Consider the following 21153-nt stretch of genomic DNA (forward strand, 5'->3'; position numbering starts at 1 on the left):
ATGACTTCTAGGAAATATCGGGATATTGTGATCTCATATCATCCTCACGCTCAAGTGATATCTTCGATCTTATAATTTTGCCAAAGTATATATGATTAACTTAAATCACTTTGTTCTTCATAAGTTTTTCTTTACGGTAAATAGTTTGAGCTATTTTTCCTCATAGGTGAGGTCTTCATGTACCTTTATTGGCTATTAGATTAATTTGTGTTTGATCGGGCAATGCATTGTAAGCATTGAGACGCATTCCAAGCATTGAGACGTGAAACACATTAAGAACTGGGATTAAGAACTGGACATTAGGATACCTTCCATATTCTTTTCATGATCTCAAAGGGAGCAACATATATGGGCTGAAATTTCCATAATGAAATTCTAATTTTGCTCTTAGTCTACTCTTGTCATTAAACACATAATGAAATTCTCGTTCACCCTTGATAAATTCTTCTCTAAGTACTTCTATTAAGTGCTCAATAGAAGGGAATTCCATACCCAATTTGAACCTGAAATCAGTGGAATTTCTGCGTGTGTTGTACTCTCTCCTGGTCCTCCTCGTGCTTTGGTCTTCGTCGTCACTACAGATGCTGTCGAGGTCACTCTCATCGCCAACTCCATCAGAGCCGTCATCACCGACTGTAGCCTCATTGCCAATGTCATTTACGACAGACCACCATTGATGTGGAAAAGATATTTCTTCGTCATCTCTGTCGTCTTCGTACTTCGATTAGTGTAGTTCGAATCCCGCATCATCCGCTTCTTGCTCAATCAATTGTTCGAACTCTTCTACTTCCATGGCGAATTTGAAGGTTAAGGTTAGGTTTTCGTTCGTTTGGGTCAGTTGGTTTTGAAATGTTTTTACATTTAAGTTATTGTTTTATGTTTTATTTATTTTCTCATTTATTTTACGTTTTCGATTCAAAATATTAAATAAATCCAACATTTTATTACCGAAATATTGTTTTCAAAATCTTAACACATATCAGTCTTCCACGTGTTTTGACATCCAAACTGACGACCCTGGTATCAACGTAGACATAAATACTTAACGTTAGGTATTTATCCCATCAACTTTAAACAATGAGTATATAAGTGTAACACCACGAAAATATTAGGTATTTATGCCGCTATTTTCTCATATTAAAACTTGGAACATTTACACAACACTAAAAAGAGAGTGAGAAAACATGCTCGTAATTTTATTTTCCATTGAACGAGTGACACGTTGCTCTTGACTTCTCTTTTTCTCAATGCGTAAATATTCGGCCGACTGCACCTACAAGAAAGTAGTAAGGAATTTAAAAAAAAATAGTAAGGAAAAATTATGGGGTCCACTTATAATGTGATACGTTGTTTTTTTTATATGCTCACTATCTAATAATATGAGTCATATGATATAGGGAACGAATTATACGCACGATTTTACTATTTATCGATACTCAATTTACTATTTATTTTACAGTGTAATTTAGATTTATTTAAATTCCTAAAACTATAAAAAATACTATTACAACTTATAACACTTAAAACTTTTCAAAATTATAAAATTGTCATCTCACTGAAAGCAAATTATTATTATTATTATTATTATTATTATTATTATTATTAGAGGTTTGATCTTTTAGATACAAAAACAGCGTTTTTTTAATCAAAAACAAAAAAGTGTCTCCAAAATACTTTACATTAATTTTTTTCGAACTTAGATATTTTTTTAATATATCTCTAGATATTTTTTCCTCCATATTAAAATATATTAATTATTCCTCTGTAACGTGCAGAGCATACTGCTTGATGTTATATAGTATTACCAAGGTTTGACTTTCCGCAGAAACCGGCCAAAAACTGCCTTATCGGAGAGGAGCGGAACCGCACTACCAGAAATTTGGCCTCTAACTACTGCCGAACGCTGTAGTCATTTTAAATCCACTACAGTTTACTGACTGTCATATATTGCACTGGAGTCTTATCTCTTTTATTATGACTCCAGTGTTTGGCCGTAGTGTATCTGTTTTATAAGACTGTAGTTAAAATATATAACTACATTGTTTAGATGTAGTCTTACTAGTGGCATCTATAATTACTACAACGTTATGCTGTAGTTATATAGAACTCAATTACATAAGATAAAAAAACTACAGTTTTAACAAGTAGTCTTAATTGAGTCAATTAGACAGACTACGGCGTTTTTGTGGCATCTATTGCACTGGAGTCTTATTTTTTGCCTATGACTCCAGTGTTTTCTGTTGAAGACTACATTTTTATAATGTAGTTGTTCAAATTTTGAGTCAATAAACACTACAGCTTTAAAGAGTAGTTATAATTAATTGAGTTGGACAGACTACGGCGTTTTTGTGGTATCTATTGCACTGGAGTCTTATCTCTTTGTCTATAACTCCATTCTTTTCTGTTCAAGACTACATTGTTTAGCTGTAGTTTATATTTATGAAATTATATTTTTACAATATAGACTACATCTTATTTCTGTAGAGCATTTTTTTTAATAAAAATATATATTTAAATACATTTATAATATATAAATATCCAATAAAACACATAATAATAATATCCAAAAATCTCATATTTCATTCAATCAATAATAAATATCATTTACATAAATATGACATTACTATAAAAAAACACATAATAATAATATTCAGTGGAACTGGGGTGATGACATAAAACAAGCCTTTAGATGTGTCGATGCCTCTCACAATCCCTGGGTTACAACAAGCCAAGAGATTGAAAAGAAAGAAGAAGAAGAAAAAAAAAACAATTAGTTCTTGAGCTTTATAAATGAGTGCTTTAAGAAGCTGGGTAAGTATAGATAAAATCATCAAGGGTTTAAAACATAAACAGGAGATAGATAATAATCAACATTAAAGGAAGAAATAGGAAAAGTAAACCCACCAAGACCAACACACCAACGTGAATTTCCGGACCCTTCTGAGCTAACAGCCAATCCTACTATGCTTGCATTCAAACTGTGGAAAACTTCGGACTTCGGAACCTGCGATGGTAAAAAGTCATAAAAGTAAGAACAGAGACATGGGAAATTACCTTTAAAATTTCATTTCAAAAGAGATGAAATGTGAAACTCTCATCTTACACATGTATATTATGAAAAAAAAAAATAATAATAATAAGAAACCCTTAATTGAGCTATTATAAGTACCTGGCAGTAGAGGTGTTTGATCTCGATGCTTGCTATTGGAACTTCATAAGGAGGTAGGGATGTGAGGCTGTGTGCGAGTTCTTTGATCGTAGTGATGTTCACATATTATACTTTTAATTAATAATCCAAAGAAAAAACGAGGATTCGATAGTTATTAATTATTGACGAAGAGTTAACCGACAATGTTTCCATAACTCGAATCTGGACGCGAAAACAGTTGACGAAGAGTTATTAATTGTTTAACAGACAATAAACAGTCTTACAGCATTCGTTTCATAGACAAATGCGCAATATCCAATAGTTGCCACTAAATCAGTAACATATCATGAGCTTAAATACACGTTTTACTCTTCTGGACCAATCAAGAGTAGAAGTTTGAAAACCATGAAAACTCTAATTCATTTTGTAACGGATCTCAATTTTTCTTAATATTTCGGCCACTAAAGAAAAACACATGATAAACGATTTCTAAATGTACCTTGGGGCATATATTTTCGAGGGCGGGGCAGCTGGGGACGCTGGTCGATGCAACACTGGACGAGTAAAAATTGAGATTAGCATAAATGTTATAGTCTGATTCAGACTCCGATCTGCATTGTTCCAGAAATGTACTCTTTCATTTTCATTCACTATGTTCAAGTGGATGAGCAATGCCAAGACTGTCAAGCTCTCTCCAAAACTGGTTCTCTGCATTTGCGGCTCTTTGGATCTTCTTCTTTCATGTTGTGAAGAGTTTATGTTTTGATCTGTCCAAAACCAAGAAACAACACCAAAATTTAGAAAAGAACACGAGATTAGATTTTTTGTCTTCGAAGTATCATAAAACTTAAGGCACAGGTCATCGATCGATAGCTAAATGTTATGCGTTCTACTTGATGGTCTACTATTCACGATATTTCTTACAGTGCTGGCCGTGTAAAAGTCGGGAAAAGAACACATACTATGTTGTCATTTCATTTGGCTTTGCAAGTTTTGATGAAAGCATGCCGAGAGTAAAAAAAGAATATAATGTAAGAGAAATACTACTTCACGCATTTTACTGAGTTATGGGCCCTGTCTTCCTGCAACAATGGCACAGTACCATGTAGAAGTGTCGATTCCAGAACGAGAAAATCCTCGGGGATCACAGCCTAACTCCGCTGATGTTGTACCCCTCAGCTGTGGAAGCTCTGCACACACATTATAGACAAATTGTTAAAAGCCCAACTGTATTATCAAGGAAAGCTTCTCAATCAGAATCTTTTAATAATTAGTTTCTCTAATAAGATTAACATGTTACGTGAGTTCATAAATATATTAATGAAAGCGTCCATTAAATCAAGTGTGGAATATTAAAATTAGAAACATAAATCTTACTTTGATACAACAAGACTGTCACATCGAATAGAGAAAACATGATGAATATCAGAAAGGAAAAATGGAAAAAACAAATGTGAGAGATAAAGAGAACCATATCAGCTTTGAAATATCAACGATAATCTAGACCTGAGCGTGAAGAACACAATCGCGACCAGAGAACAGAGTCGGCAAAGCTTCCTTTGCAAAGGCGGCAGAGAATGATAGAGCTCCGGCTATCAGATTCGGAGGCGGAGCGGAGAGGTTGAGAACTCGTACATATCGTGCAGCATCGTTCATTTCCCTGCGCTTCCATTTCCAGAGCTTTGCGAGCACAGAACGCTGCGACACATGAATGGATTAGTGTACAAGAGCTTTAACATGATTTTGAGAGTAGCTGTAGAATTTGTGCCGATCAATAAATAATTTTTCAAAAAATATTTTTTGCAGTACCTTTATATTTTACTTCTATATCGTAACTTCTTTGAACGTGCCTATAATTACTTGACTTATATCTTTGCAAATCTTCTTATGCTAAAGCCTTAACAAGTAAACCAAACTCCACTACATTTAAGACGAAATCAAACTGAGAGAACACAATAGCATTACTTAATATCATAATTCAATCTCAATCTCAGACCTAAAAGCACGGCCAAAAATATGATATTCCAAGTTACAAAAATCAGACAAACAGAGGTCAGAAGCGAGAGAAAAACAACAGCGAATCCAATATCCAAACAATCAGCCAAAGTACGAGAATCATCATCGCACATAGATCAACACTCTAGAATCCTAATACCTCAAAAACCCCCAAATCAATTTGAAATTCAAATCCCTAGACCTTGAATGATGTCCTTCACCTTGAATGATGTCCAGCGACCTTGAATCTTCTCCGGCGAGAACCCTCTATTTTTCAGCCGACCTATTCCTTGCACACGTCAAATGTAAGAGACTAAATCAAATCCCAATTAACATAAAATCCGAAATTGACCAAGCAAAAACTCCAATTCAACTCTCAAAACCAAGACCCAAAATCAATTAACATGTTCAAGCTAAACAACATAGAAAAAACCCAATTTCTTTACAAATTTTCGGCCAAAAAATCAATTAAAATTCAGGAACCCTAACTCAAAGAATTTCAGATCAAGAACAACAACAAACCGAACCCAATCCAATCCATATACCACGGAAAATCACAGAACAAGCAAGAGAAATAAAAAACCCCTATTTTCTAAAGCTAAATCGAACTAAAAGAAAGAAGAAATTTTCAAATAGAAACTCCTACCTCTTATTCATGAACGAACCAAAGAAATTTCTAGCGACAAATTCGAGAAAAAGAATGAAGAGGAATACTTGAGGCCTGGAGATACAAATAGAGAAGGAGAGAGGCTAACCTAGAAAATCGAGGTTGAAGGTCTTGGTCGGCGGTGGTGGAGAGGTCGCGCACGGATAACGAAGAAGAAAAAGAAGCATCGAGGTCGAAGGTGAAGAAGGTAGAAGCCGTGGTGAAAGTCGTCGTGGATCGGCGGTGGTCGAGGAAGAGCTAAGCGACGGCGAGAGAGAGGCGTCGAACTTTTTTTTGAAGTCTGTCTCCGAGTAATATTTGAGGGAGATAGAACTTTTTGAAGTATACGTGTGAAATATTAGAGTATTTCCAATACTTAAGTCGTTTTTACTTTATTTTCATATTGGTGGGAATATGAAAATTTCCAATACTTAATCAAATTTGTGAGTGGGAAATTTCCCTCCAACACTCAAATAGTAAAGTTTTGTTAATTTTTTATATTTTAAGTATTACAACTCCTTCTTTACATTTGACTGTAGTGTAAATGTGCCAAAATTTTGTGGGAAATTTCCCTCCATTTAAAAATGGTGAAATTTTGATCATTTTTCATTTTTTGAGTATTACCACTACTTTTTTATATTAGCTGTAGAGAAAAATAGACCATTATCTACAGCTTTGTATTCGACTGGAGTCTAATATAGACCTAAAAAAAGGTGACCGTAGTCTGTATTCAAAGACTCCATTAAAAGGCTAAACTGGAGTTAAAAAAAAAATTGTAGTTGTATCCCATATTTCTGGTAGTGCCGATTCACTAGTCACCGTTTCCGTTCCAATTTACCAGCGCTTTTCGGCAGTTTTTGGTGCTTTTCCGGTGCTTTCTTTGTCGCAGCCTTTTCTGTAACCTTTCCTTGGTTTTCGGTAGGTAAGTTTCGGAGATTTCTCAAATTTTGGGGTTTTTTTCATTTTTTTTTTTACTTTAATCCATGATTTCAAGGGTTTGAGCAATGAATATGAGCTTATTGGTTGTTTTTTTTTTTTTAATGATTTTCTATGTATTTTTAGGTTTAATCCAAATTAAAGTATTGATTTTTAATCCGAATCTGTGTTTTTTGATGTTGTAGATGATGATTTGATGATGAATATGATGATTATGATGTTCTTGAGTGGATGTTCTTGAGATGAATATGATGCTTATAATGTTTAATAATGATGAATGATGTTTTTGAGTTGAATATGATGGTTTGATGATGAATATGGTAGTCTGTGATGATGAATTGATATCATGTATTCGTTGTACGAACTATGAAAAGTATGTTTATTTTTGCAAAATATTTTTTGAATAGCATTCGGTTTCATACATTTTTTCATGATTTCCTCTACAGTAAGCAGTTTCTTGTCGGTACCGATTTTTTTTTATCTGAATACTCATCGGTTTCTCTTTCGGTAACGGTTTTGTGAAACCCCAAAATTTAGCTATGTGAAAATTTAAATTGTGTGATGGAAAATTAAAATTTTAAGTTAGACATTATGAGAATTTCTTATAGATAAAATTTCTTTGAAATGTAATTTCTTATTAAGATGAAAGTATGTGATATAAAATTTTAATTACGTGTGTGTATGTATATATTATGTACATTAGATTAGGTAATAATTTTTTTCTCTAACTTTTTCTTTTATGGGTGTGTAATGTGCAACTGGACATAAAGAAGACGTATGTACTTTTATTGATTCTTTGTGTAAAATTCTTTTTAATTTATAATGTAAACTATTTTTTTTCCTTTTCTTTGTGTATTATAATTTTGTTTTTTTAATCAACCATATATGCACATGTATAATATTATATATATATATATATATATATATATATATATATATATATCCCCGTAGAAAGTTTTATTTATTTATTTGTGAAGTATTTTTGTATAGCTTTAATGAGTATAAAGACAAAATAATGAATTTGACAAGTATAGAATATATATATATATATATATATATATATATATATATTTGACAAGTATATTTATATATATATATATATATATATATATATGAATCACAAGTTTTGAAAAGTCAAAAGAGGATGTTATATTTTATGCAAGTTACGTAAAGAAATGTAATGGTAATATAATATCAGAATATTCAATCACAGTTTGTGTCATGAATGTTGATTTTATACGTCCTTTAGTGAGACTTTAATTGCTCTCTGATTGACAATTGTTACATTAAAATTTGTAACGTAAATTATATCAAATGAGGAGACGAGAGGTTTTATAATTTTTTTGAAGTCAGAATTTTTTTGTCCCTCTCATACATATCTCTTTTATATTATCTCTCCCGATCTTTCTCTCCCACAAAGAAAAAAAATAATAAATCAAAGCCATCACATCCTTTTTGCCCCTGAAAATCTTAATAAGCAATCCTATACAGCCTTATCAAGGTACTTTCATACTGTTTTTTTTTTTTTTTTTTGTATTTATTTTCTTATGAACATCAAAGGATAATTTTTTTCTGGCTGAGAATAATTCTTGTGTATTGTAGAAAGCGCAATGTTTTATATAGCTATGAATATTATTTTGAGCTGAAATTTTTATACATAAATATTAAAGATGTTTACGGCATGTATTTCGAATTTCATGAATTTTGGATAAACCGTTTTTATTCTAAAAATCTTTTACCATCTGTAAGTAGAACTTTCTTTTTAATGATCCAAACAGCCTGTTTTGATTTTAATAAAACAGCTACAAAACGAATTTGTATTTGAAATTTTTTATACTAGAATATTCAACATGTTTTTAGTATGTCTTAAAAATCTTGTAATTTTTGGATTAACTATTTAATTTATAAAAATAAATTAAAATTATTGCGCGAAGTTTTATTCCTGTTTCAAACAGCGAGGTTTTATATTTTTTTTAAAAATACTTGCAAATCGTATTTTGGGTGGAATTTTGTATACGAGATACCTATATATGTTGTTGTTACATAGAAAAATAAGTATGAGGTTTAAATTACGGGAAGTATTTTTGTTAGTATTTTTTTAACAAGTGCGCAGATCTGTCCCGTTTAAAACCCAATTTTTAGACAATATATGTTTTAATTAGATTTCTTCATATTGAAGCCCGATTTTGGTCTTATCACTGAAGACTAATATGTTCAAATTTATATTTTATAGTCTCTGGAATTTTTCCAGAATTTATCTCTCTGAAATAAATTTTTTTTTCCCGGAACCCGAGGACGAAGGGTATTTTCGTCTTTTGACGTCCCTGTTCCTTCTCTGATTTTTTTTCCAGAAACTTTGTTATGTCTAGAAGTGTCTTCTAGGAACCTAATTCCTATCCGTTCGAATAGGTACCGAGCCGAATAGTTTTTCCAATCGTTCGAGAGTCTAAGAACTTTTCCCCGACACAATAAGGTGAGAATAATCTCACTACAATACGGATTAGTTAAAAATTAATTACGATGAGTGTGTGATCTGAATTGGTTAATATGTGTTATATGATTGATTGTATGATATTTCTTATGTGTGTGTATATGTTATTGAGTGAATTGTGATTATTATGTTATGTCTTGTTATGATGACTTTATGTATGAGTTTAGTACAACTTTGGCATAACATGTTCTATTTACTAGCATGTTTTATTCATGTTTACGTCATATGTCATCTTTATATGTAACACAAATAATCAAGTGATAAGATAAGTAAGAGAGTCGTACCGCCTCGAGCTACGGAGGTATTAAGAGAATTCTCTCGAGCCGACCTACGGGCTCATAAAGGGAGTTTTCTCATATGATATGTTATTAGATGGTGCGAACTATGGGAGGTCGCAGCCCCGTAGTTCGTTTCCAAAGTGTACACTGAAATTGGTACGACTACTCTAGGGGCACCCCGAATAAAATATGATAAGACTTATGATACGAAAGACCATGACACTATTAGAATTTAAAACACTAATAACCGGATCATGCATCGCATTACTCATCTTTTTGTGAGTTATAGTTATTCTCGCTGAGCGTTAGCTCATATTATGTGTATTCGTCCGTATTGTAGGTAAGCAACAAATATATAAATGAGGAGGGTGGATCAACGGCGTTCGATGACTAAGGGGTTGGGTTGTGGTTCCGCTCACTTATTTAAAAGACTTCCGCTACGAAATTTTCTAAACACTCGGTTTGAGATTTTTATGCTTAAGATACTTTCCAAATTTAATTATTTTTGCAAAACTGAAGTTGAATTTTTATGGTTTTATTTTCGTTGAATATTCCAACCATCTACTTTAGTTTGGAATTTCTCATATTTTCAAATAATGTTTTTGTAAGATTTCAAATGTTGGTTATTTCAAAGTTGTTTTTATTTTAAAATCTAAACTTTATAAATTTATGAAGCGATGTTTAAAAAAAAATTATCCACTATTTTTTTTAAAGTAAGAGAATTAAGATAAGTATGACGGTCCGAAAAGTCGGGTCGTCACAGGTTTACCACAGAAATTAAAGTCCCGGTACGATAACGATAATGGTAAGGCGAACCTTGATTATTTCTAAAGATTTTATGCTATTTTTAATATAAGTACTTTCGGTTCATATGTTACAAACATATTTATACATATCAAAAACTTTTGTTTCATAGTCATTGTGTTTAAATTATCAAATTTCGTCGAATTTAAACCAAAGACCTAGAAAAGTGATCTAAATGCAGATAAATAGTTTCTGCTTTTTAGTATTTTTTTTTTTTTAATAATTTTCATATCAAATGTAACATTTTTTTAATGATCCATGTCTTCTGTTGTCACGTTATCTTATCTCTAAAGTTTGGGGCTGGGATTGCCCATCATATCTTCATCAAATGTAACATTCAAATCCTGTGTTTTATTTAGTGTTCAAAATACTTCCAATACATCTTGCGATTCTTTGAACTCGGTATATTATCGTGTCGTTTTATGTTTTCTCGAAAAAAATTGCAACAATTTGCTTAAAACCGGTAACAACGAGATGATGAGTGTATTTGAAATTATAAAATATCGCTTCTTACCCTCAAAATTAAAACTAAACTTGCACACACTATTAGCATGTCAGAAAAACAAATCATTATCCTCATAAATTATTTTAAAGTTTGAGATCACAAAGTTAGCATGTCGCATAAAATTCGTCACCTTTGTGACGTGTACCAAAAAAAAAAAAAAAACAACAACAACAACTTCTTGTACAATATTGGACTAAGATTGCACCGAAATTAATTAGGTTTGGTGGAAGAAAAAAAGAGTACAGGAATATAAGGGTGTGTTTGGTTGGAGATAATTTTAATTACATTTTTGAGAATGTAATTAAAATTATCTTGTTTGATGTGAATTAATGTTAAAAAAAATTTCATAAATGTGATTAACTAGGTAATGAAATGATCTAAAACTAAGATAATCCTAATACCACAAAAAATGTGTTATTCAGATTACCATCTCACCGGAATCTTCTTTTTATTATTATTTTTTTTTTGTTATTAAGTTATATAGCCACACGATTATAGTGAACTGAGATATAACCCACCTTTAGTTAATTTATTGTAAATAGTCAAGTTAACTTATTAATAGATTAATAAAAGATTTATTTAACTCAGCCAAACATGTAAAAAAGGTAGTTAATAGGTTGTCACGTATGCAAGTTGGCTATTTACAATGTATTTACCAAAGGTTGACTAATTTACAATTCCTTTAGTTTAGGTGGCTTACGAAGCCAATTTTTTGTTTTTTTTATATACGTATATATGTTTTTTTTACGTACAATTTTTTCAAAGCCGTATATTATCTACACACGTAAGTAAATGTTACATTGCATTATATATATATATATATATATATATATATATATATATTATGTATGTATATATGAGAATTATTATATATTGTATACGCACTGTGTACTGTATACGTATATATTATATATGATATACGTACATATATATATTCTATAATCTTATATATATAATGATATTATGTATGTATATATGAGAATTATTATATATTGTATTCGTACTGTATACGTATATATTATATATGATCTTATATATTATATACGTATATATATATATATTCTATAATATTATGTATTATATAAGTGGCACAGCTAGTATTGGATATCATAATAGTTTCAGAGCAAATTCTTTTAGAAAGGTGTATAAGGAAAATGGAGATAGAGAAAATGATGGGTGGTCTAACCAACAAGTTTCAGCAAGTGAAGATTCTCCTAGCTGTGATCTTCGTTCAGAGCAGTTATGCCGGACTGTCTATCATCACAATGTTTGCGCTGAAAGATGGAATGAGTCACTATGTGTTCGTTGCGTATCGGATGGCCATTGCTACCGCGATCATCGCTCCGTTCGCCATTGTTTTGGACAGGTTTTCTTTCTTCTTAATTTCATTCTCACTAACTCTTCAAAAAAATGTACATTTTTATGTTGTCTCACTAATTTTTTTTTTTTTTTTTTTTTTGGGCAGGAAAACAAGGCCTAAGATGACCTTTTCAACTTTATTAAAAATAAGTTTACTCAGCTTATTTGAGTAAGGATTCCCTTTAAAATAAAAATATTGAGTTTATGTATATATTTTTTTTTATTTTATATTTATTTAACAAAATAATTAAGCTCGAATTTCGGTTTTTTTTTTTTTTTTTTTTTTTGCAGCCCGGTTCTAGATCAGAATTTATACTACGTCGGAATGAAGTACACGACGGCGACTTTCACATCTGCTATGTGCAATATGCTTCCTGTTTTTGCCTTCATAATGGCTTGGATCTTCAAGTAAGATAAATGTATTTTATATGTTGTGGAAACAAATTGAAGTGTTATTTAACTTGTATAATAAACCAAATTACTTGATCTCGAACCCCTACGCGATTCTTAGCCAAATAAATTTAGCCGATATATATTTTCTATAGATGGTGATTATTATTTTTATTTCACTACTATAATCTTTTTCAAAAAAAAAAATACTACTATAATCTGAATAATTTACTATTTGTAAGAAAAAGAATTAAACATGACGTGTAATTTGGACTAGAAATTAACAGTGATAAGACTAATAAGTAAAGTTCTAAGAAACTTAATCAGAAACAGTTAAAACGCCGTTACTTTTGAGCATAAAGTCAGAATAAAACAAATTATATTTGGATTTCCTGATCTGTATACTGTAAAAAAAAAAAAAAAAAATGATCCCACCTTTAAGTAAATGGTTTGATCACTTTTTGCTTGATTGAGCTCTCATTTACTTACTAACAAAAGAAAAAACAAAAAACTAAAAACAGTTCTATGTTATTTTATTTATTAAAGAAAAAAAATATGACTGAAGTTGTACAACAACAATAACAAAAACTAAACTGGCTTATGAGAAAAGCTTTTATGAAATGCAGGGATAAGAAAGTGGCTTTAATGTGGTCCTGAAATTCATTTTTTTTTTAAACTCAAATATCGAAAACTTTTGTTATCAAATTTCGTCGAATTTAAACCAAAAACTCGAGCTAGAAAAGTGATCTAAATGCAGATAAATAGTTTCTGCTTTTTAGTATTTTTTTTTTTATTATTGTCATATCAAATGTAACATTTTTTTAATGATCCATGTTTTCTGTTGTCACGTTATCTCATCTCTAAAGTTTGGGGTTGGGATTGCCCATCATATCTGCATCAAATGTAACATTCAAATCCTGTGTTTTAGTTAGAGTTCAAAATACTGCCAATATATCTTGTGATTCTTTGAATCTCGGTATATTATCGTGTCGTTTTATGTTTTCTCGAAAAAAATTGCAATAATTTGCTTAAAACCGGTAACAACGAGATGATGAGCGTATTTGAAATTAAAAAGTATCTCTTCTTACCCTCAAAATTAAAACTAAAGTTGCTCACACTATTAGCATGTCAAAAAAATAAATTATTATACTCAGAAACTATTTTAAAGTTTGAGATCACAAAATTAGCATGTCGCATAAGATTCTTCACCTTTGTGACGTGTACAAAAAAAAACACACACACACGCACACACACACAACGACAACAACAACTTCTAGTACAATGAACTCAAACTGCACCGAAATTAGGTTGGATGGAAGAAAAAAAGAGTACAGGAATATAAGGGTGTGTTTGGTTGGAGGTAATGTTAATCACATTTTTGAGAATGTTAAAAATTATCTTGTTTGATGTGAATTAATGTTTAAAAAAAATTTCATAAATGTGATTAACTAGGTAATGAGATTATCTAAAACTGAGATAATCCTAATACCACAAAAATATGTTATTCAGATTACCATCTCATCGGAATCTTCTTTTTATTACTTTTTTTAATGATGGGTGGTCTAAGCAACAAGTTTCAGCAAGTGAAGATTCTCCTAACTTTTTTTTATATGTACGTAATCTGAATAACACATTTTTTGTGGTATTAGGATTATCTCAGTTTTAGATAATCTCATTACCTAGTTAATCACATTTATGAAAAAAAAATTAAACATTAATTCTCATCAAACAAGATAATTTTTAACATTCTCAAAAATGTGATTAACATTACCTCCAACCAAACACACCCTTATATTCCTGTACTCTTTTTTTCTTCCATCCAACCTAATTTCGGTGCGGTTTGAGTTCATTGTACAAGAAGTTGTTGTTGTTGTTGTGTGTGTGTGTGTGTGTTTTTTTTTTTTTGTGCACGTCACAAAGGTGAAGAATCTTATGCGACATGCTAATTTTGTGATCTCAAACTTTAAAATAGTTTCTGAGTATAATAATTTGTTTTTTTGACATGCTAATAGTGTGAGCAACTTTAGTTTTAATTTTGAGGGTAAGAAGAGATATTTTTTAATTTCAAATACGCTCATCATCTCGTTGTTACCGGTTTTAAGCAAATTATTGCAATTTTTTTTCGAGAAAACATAAAACGACACGATAATATACCGAGATTCAAAGAATCGCAAGATATATTGGCAGTATTTTGAACACTAATTAAAACACAGGATTTGAATGTTACATTTGATGCAGATATGATGGGCAATCCCAACCCCAAACTTTAGAGATGAGATAACGTGACAACAGAAGACATGGATCATTAAAAAAAATGTTACATTTGATATGACAATTATAAAAATAAAAAAAAATACTAAAAAGCAGAAACTATTTATCTGCATTTAGATCACTTTTCTAGCTCGAGTTTTTGGTTTATATTCGACGAAATGTGATAATTTAAACACAATGACTATGAAACAAAAGTTTTCGATATTTGAGTTTAAAAAAAAAAATTGAATTTCAGGACCACATTAAAGCGACTTTCTTATCCCCTGCACTTCATAAAACCTTTTCTCATAAGCCAGTTTAGTTTTTGTTATTGTTGTTGTACAACTTCAGTCATATTTTTTTTCTTTAATGAATAAAATAACATAGAACTGTTTTTAGTTTTTAGTTTTTTCTTTTGTTAGTAAGTAAATGAGAACTCAATCAAGCAAAAAGTGATCACACCATCTACTTAAAGGTGGGATCTTTTTTTTTTTATTTTTTATTTTTATTTTTTTACAGTATACAGATCAGGAAATCCATAAATAATTTGTTTTATTCTGACTTTATGCTCAAAAGTAACGGCGTTTTAACTGTTTCTGATTAAGTTTCTTAGAACTTTACTTATTAGTCTTATCACTGTTAATTTCTAGTCCAAATTACACGTCATGTTTAATTCTTTTTCTTACAAATAGTAAATTATTCAGATTATTGTAGTATTTTTTTTTTTTTGAAAAAGATTATAGTAGTGAAATAAAAATAATAATCACCATCTATAGAAAATATATATCGGCTAAATTTATTTGGCTAAGAATCACGTAGGGGTTCGAGATCAAGTAATTTGGTTTATTATACAAGTTAAATAACACTTCAATTTTTTTCCACAACATACAAAATACATTTATCTTACTTGAAGATCCAAGCCATTACAGGAAGCATATTGCACATAGCAGATGTGAAAGTCGCCGTCGTGTACTTCATTCCGACGTAGTAAAAATTCTGATCTAGAACCGGGCTGCAAAAAAAAAAAAAAACCCCGAAATTCGAGCTTAATTATTTTGTTAAATAAATATAAAATAAAAAAATATATACATAAACTCAATATTTTTATTTAAAAGGGAATCCTTACTCAAATAAGCTGAGTAAACTTATTTTTAATAAAGTTGAAAAGGTCATCTTAGGCCTTGTTTTCTTGCCCAAAAAAAAAATAAAAAAATAAAAAATTAGTGATACAACATAAAAATGTACATTTTTTTGAAGAGTTAATGAGAATGAAATTAAGAAGAAAGAAAACCTGTCCAAAACAATGGCGAACGGAGCGATGATCGCGGTAGCAATGGCCATCCGATACGCAACGAACACATAGTGACTCATTCCATCTTTCAGCGCAAACATTGTGATGATAGACAGTCCGGCATAACTGCTCTGAACGAAGATCACAGCTAGGAGAATCTTCACTTGCTGAAACTTGTTGGTTAGACCACCCATCATTTTCTCTATCTCCATTTTCCTTATACACCTTTCTAAAAGAATTTGCTCTGAAACTATTATGATATCCAATACTAGCTGTGCCACTTATATAATACATAATATTATAGAATATATATATATATACGTATATAATATATAAGATCATATATAATATATACGTATACAGTACGAATACAATATATAATAATTCTCATATATACATACATAATATCATTATATATAATATTATAGAATATATATATGTACGTATATCATATATAATATATACGTATACAGTACACAGTGCGTATACAATATATAATAATTCTCATATATACATACATAATATCGTATATATATATATATATATATATATATATATATATATATATATATATATATATAATGCAATGTAACATTTACTTACGTGTGTAGATATATGCATATATATATGGCTTTGAAAAAATTGTACGTAAAAAAACATATATACGTATGTAAATAAACAAAAAAATGGCTACATAAGCCAACTAAACTATATGAATTGTAAATTAGTCAACCTTTGGTAAATACATTGTAAATAGTCAACTTGCATACGTGGCAACGTATTAACTACCTTTTTTTACATGTTTGGCTGAGTTAAATAAATCTTTTATTAATCTGTTAATAAGTTAATTTGGCTATTTACAAGAAATTAACTAAATGTGAGTTATATCTCAGTTCACTATGATCGTGTGGCTATATAACTTAATAACAAAAAAAAATAATAAAAAGAAGATTCCGGTGAGATGGTAATCTGAATAACACATTTTTTGTGGTATTAATATTATCTCAGTTTTAGATAATTTCATTACCTAGCTAATCACATTTATGAAATTTTTTTTAACATTAATTCACATCAAACAAGATAATTTTTAACATTCTCAAAAATGTAATTAACATTATCTCAAACCAAACACACCCTTATATTCTTGTACTCTTTTTTTCTTCCATCCAACCTAATTTCAGTGCAATCTGAGTCCATTGTACAAGAAGTTGTTGTTGTTTTTTTTTTTTTTTTTTTTGGTACACGTCCCAACGGTGACGAATCTTATGCGACATGCTAACTTTGTGATCTCAAACTTTAAAATAATTTCTGAGGATAATGATTTGTTTTTCTGACATGCTAATAATGTGTGCAAGTTTAGTTTAATTTTGAGGGTAAGAAGCGATATTTTATAATTTCAAATACCCTCATCATCTCGTTGTTACCGGTTTTAAGCAAATTGTTGCAATTTTTTTTTTGAGAAAACATAAAACGACACGATAATATACCGAGTTCAAAGAATCGCAAGATATATTGGCAGTATTTTGAACACTAACTAAAACACAGGATTTGAAAGTTACATTTGATGCAGATATGATGGGCAATCCCAACCCGAAACTTTAGAGATGAGATAACGTGACAACATAAGACATGGATCATTAAAAAAATGTTACATTTGATATGAAAATTATTTTAAAAAAATACTAAAAAGCAGAAACTATTTATCTGCATTTAGATAACTTTTCTAGCTCTTTGGTTTAAATTCGACGAAATTTGATAATTTAAACACAATGACTATGAAACAAAAGTTTTCGATATGTATAAATATGTTTGTAACATATGAACCGAAAGTACTTATATTACAAATAGCATAAAATCTTTAGAAATAATCAAGGTTCGCCTTACCATTACCGTTTGTGACGACCCGACTTTTCGGACCGTCTTACTTATCTTACTTTTTAAACCTTAGAAAATTCTTTAGAAAACTTGGAGGAATTTTTTTTTTTTAAAACACATCGTACAAAGGTGAACCAAAATTTTAAAGATTTTGAAAAGAAACAAAAGCATTAAAGAAACATATAGATTGCATTTCAAAATATCTTGAGAAGTACTTAACCAAATATGAAAACTATGAGATACTCAAATTAAACCAACATACTAGAAAAATAAAATGTAATCCATAAAATAAGTTTAATGAACTAGAAAATCTTAACTTGTAGTGGAAGACTTATTTCTTAATAAAGAAAACAAAAACCTTAAAATTTATTTCTTAATAACTTGTAGCGGAAGACTTATTTCGTGAATGGAAACCATGACCCGCCCTCTCGCTATCGACGCCGCTAGTCCACCCTGCTCAGTTCATTGCAAGTTGTTTACCTACAACACAGACGTATATTTTTTTCGAAGAGATGAGCTTACGCTCAGCGAGAATAATATAAAGCTCACAAAATAAAAAGAGTAATGCAATGCATGAACCGTTTATTAGTATTTTGAAACTACTCGGTAACTTGATCTTTCTTTTCTTGATTCTATCAACTTTTAGCTCGGGGTGCCCCTAGGGTAGTCATACCTATTTCAGTGATCACTTTAGAGACGAAGATATGGGGTTGCAAAGCCCACACTTCGCTCTATCTAGCTAATTAACTTATTAGGGCCTCGGCCCGAGAAATTTCCCCATTTGAGCCTCGGCCCGAGAAATTCTCCATAATACCTCCGTAGCTCGAGGCGGTATGACTCCCTTGCTTAACTTTATCTTTTCACTTTGAATCTTACGTTACATACTGATATGAGATGAGCATAAAAACTTTTATATATATTCTCATACCAAAAACATGACTAGAATAAAACATATATCTCAAATATACTTTAACATAACACCACATGGCATACAACACATAAATCACAAACTACTTCAACTAGTCACGCAATCAAATAACAAATCGCATACTCAAACATATAAATATATAAACAAGTCATATCATGAATAAACACTCATCAAATTTATTTTGAACTAATCTGTGTTGCAGTGAGATTATTCTCACCTGGATATCGAAGGTTACGATCGTAGATCGTCGAAGGAAAAAGACGCTCTTAATGACTCGGAACCTAAACGGAAAAGGTTGACTATTACTTATCAGGTAAGAAAAGGATTTGATACATGACTTAGTTTCTGGAAATTTTCAGAAACGAGATCCGAAGTGAAATTACTAAAATACCCTTGGCTATTAGGGTTTCGGGGAAAACTAAAACTCTGGAAAAACTTTTGTAAAAATTCCAGTACGTATAAAATATAATTTGAGCACTTTTTGTAAAGGCATCACGGCCAAAATAAATTTTTAACTATTTATTAAAAATAAAATACGATGCAACAATTTGGCTAAAAAAAGGAACTTGTAAAAATCAATCTGCGCATCGTTTCCAAAATTCTTATACCGTAAAATTTTTTTATTGAAACTTAAAATAAATTACATATTTAGAAAAACGGCACATAGTACTAACCATTGCAAAAACTTTCGAATAAAAATAATTAACGGGCAATTCACACTAAGCGTCTGAAAAACGATTTCTAAAATTTGATCAAAACTGTAAAACTGGTACGCGCACTGATTGGAATATAATCAGAAAATATTCTGTATTTCATAAAAATATTTTTCGATTAAAGATTCAGATAGAAGAAACATAAACCTAACTTTTCCAAAAAGAATCGATGAAAAATAATTATTTTTGAAGCCAAGGTAAGCGTATGAAAATCAGTGTTTGATTAAATCCGAACCAGAAACTACTAAAAAAAAATTGTTGTTCATAAGAAAAAGAGAAAACAATAACTATCTATACAATTTAAAGAAGGTACACGGTTTTACCTTGATTACGATGAAGAGAAACGCTTATTAAAAGCTTTAGACTGTAGAATAAAGATAGATCTAAGAATATTTGGTGGCTAGAGTTTATATTTGTGAGAGAAGAGAAGGATAGAGAGGAAAAAGGGAAGAGCGTGAGTGTGTTTAACCTAATGCACAACTAAATATAAAAAATACTATTCTCCCACATATTCTATTAACGGAATATGTCCTTTATTGATTTTATTTTATTCTGTGATTTGTTCACGCCAAAACTCATGCCAAAAAGTAGCCTGAAGATTAGGTCTTTTTCTTTTTTCTTTTTTCTTTTTTTTCTTCTACCGAACATAAGTTACTTCACAGCGAAGTAAAAACTTATTAGCTGCATGACTTTTTTTTTTTTTATAGAATTCCACGTGTTGTTACATAACTAAAAATGTAGTTTGTATATTCACATATCTATCGCAACTACCAGACTAATTATATATATATATATATATATATATATATATATATATATAACTACCAGAGTAATTATATATATATACATATTATCTATACTTGCTTACGTTACTCTTATAATATATATATATATATATATATATATATATATATTATATACCCACAATTTTAATAAGTACGCACAAACAATACACAAAAATATATATATATATATATAAATAAATAAAAAAACACACATATTATACTAGCATAAAATTTTTGAACTCTAAACTTCATATATAATTATAAATAAATAAATTTTATAATAATTAAATTTTCGGGATGTCACACCGTTATCGTACCGGGACTTTAATTTTTATGGTAAACCGTTACCGAAAGAGAAACCGATAAGTATTCAAATATAAAAAAAAATCGGTACCGACAAGAAACTGTTTACTATAGTGGAAACCATGAAAAAATGTATGTAACCGAATGCTATTCAAAAAAATATTTTTAAAAAATAAACATACTTTTCATAGTTCGTACAACGAATACATGATATCAATTCATCATCACAGACTACCATATTCATCATCAAACCATCATATTCAACTCAAAAACATCATTCATCATTATTAAACATTATAAGCATCATATTCATCTCAAGAACATCCACTCAAGAACATCATAATCATCATATTCATCATAAAATCATCATCTACAACATCAAAAAACACAGATTCGGATTAAAAATCAATATTTTAATTTGGATTAAACCTAAAAATACATAGAAAATCATAAAAA

At 30.2% G+C, this 21153-nt stretch overlaps 1 long non-coding RNA gene and 1 pseudogene across 1 annotated transcript; both read right to left on the reverse strand.

The window, feature by feature from the left end:
- Nucleotides 1-2650: 2650 nt before the first annotated feature.
- LOC149379253 (uncharacterized) lies at nt 2651-3300 on the reverse strand. The gene is made up of 3 exons (XR_016294192.1): nt 3170-3300; nt 2905-3004; nt 2651-2713 (listed from the first exon to the last, which is right to left on the reverse strand). It is a non-coding gene; the product is annotated as an uncharacterized LOC149379253 (long non-coding RNA).
- Nucleotides 3301-15705: 12405 nt separating this feature from the next.
- LOC149379254 (WAT1-related protein At5g13670 pseudogene) lies at nt 15706-16305 on the reverse strand (annotated as a pseudogene).
- Nucleotides 16306-21153: the final 4848 nt, after the last annotated feature.

This window comes from Urtica dioica, chromosome 12 (assembly GCF_054948205.1).
Source record: "Urtica dioica subsp. dioica isolate 48M chromosome 12, U.dioica_male_clone48M_v1_H2, whole genome shotgun sequence".
NCBI lineage: Eukaryota > Viridiplantae > Streptophyta > Magnoliopsida > Rosales > Urticaceae > Urtica > Urtica dioica.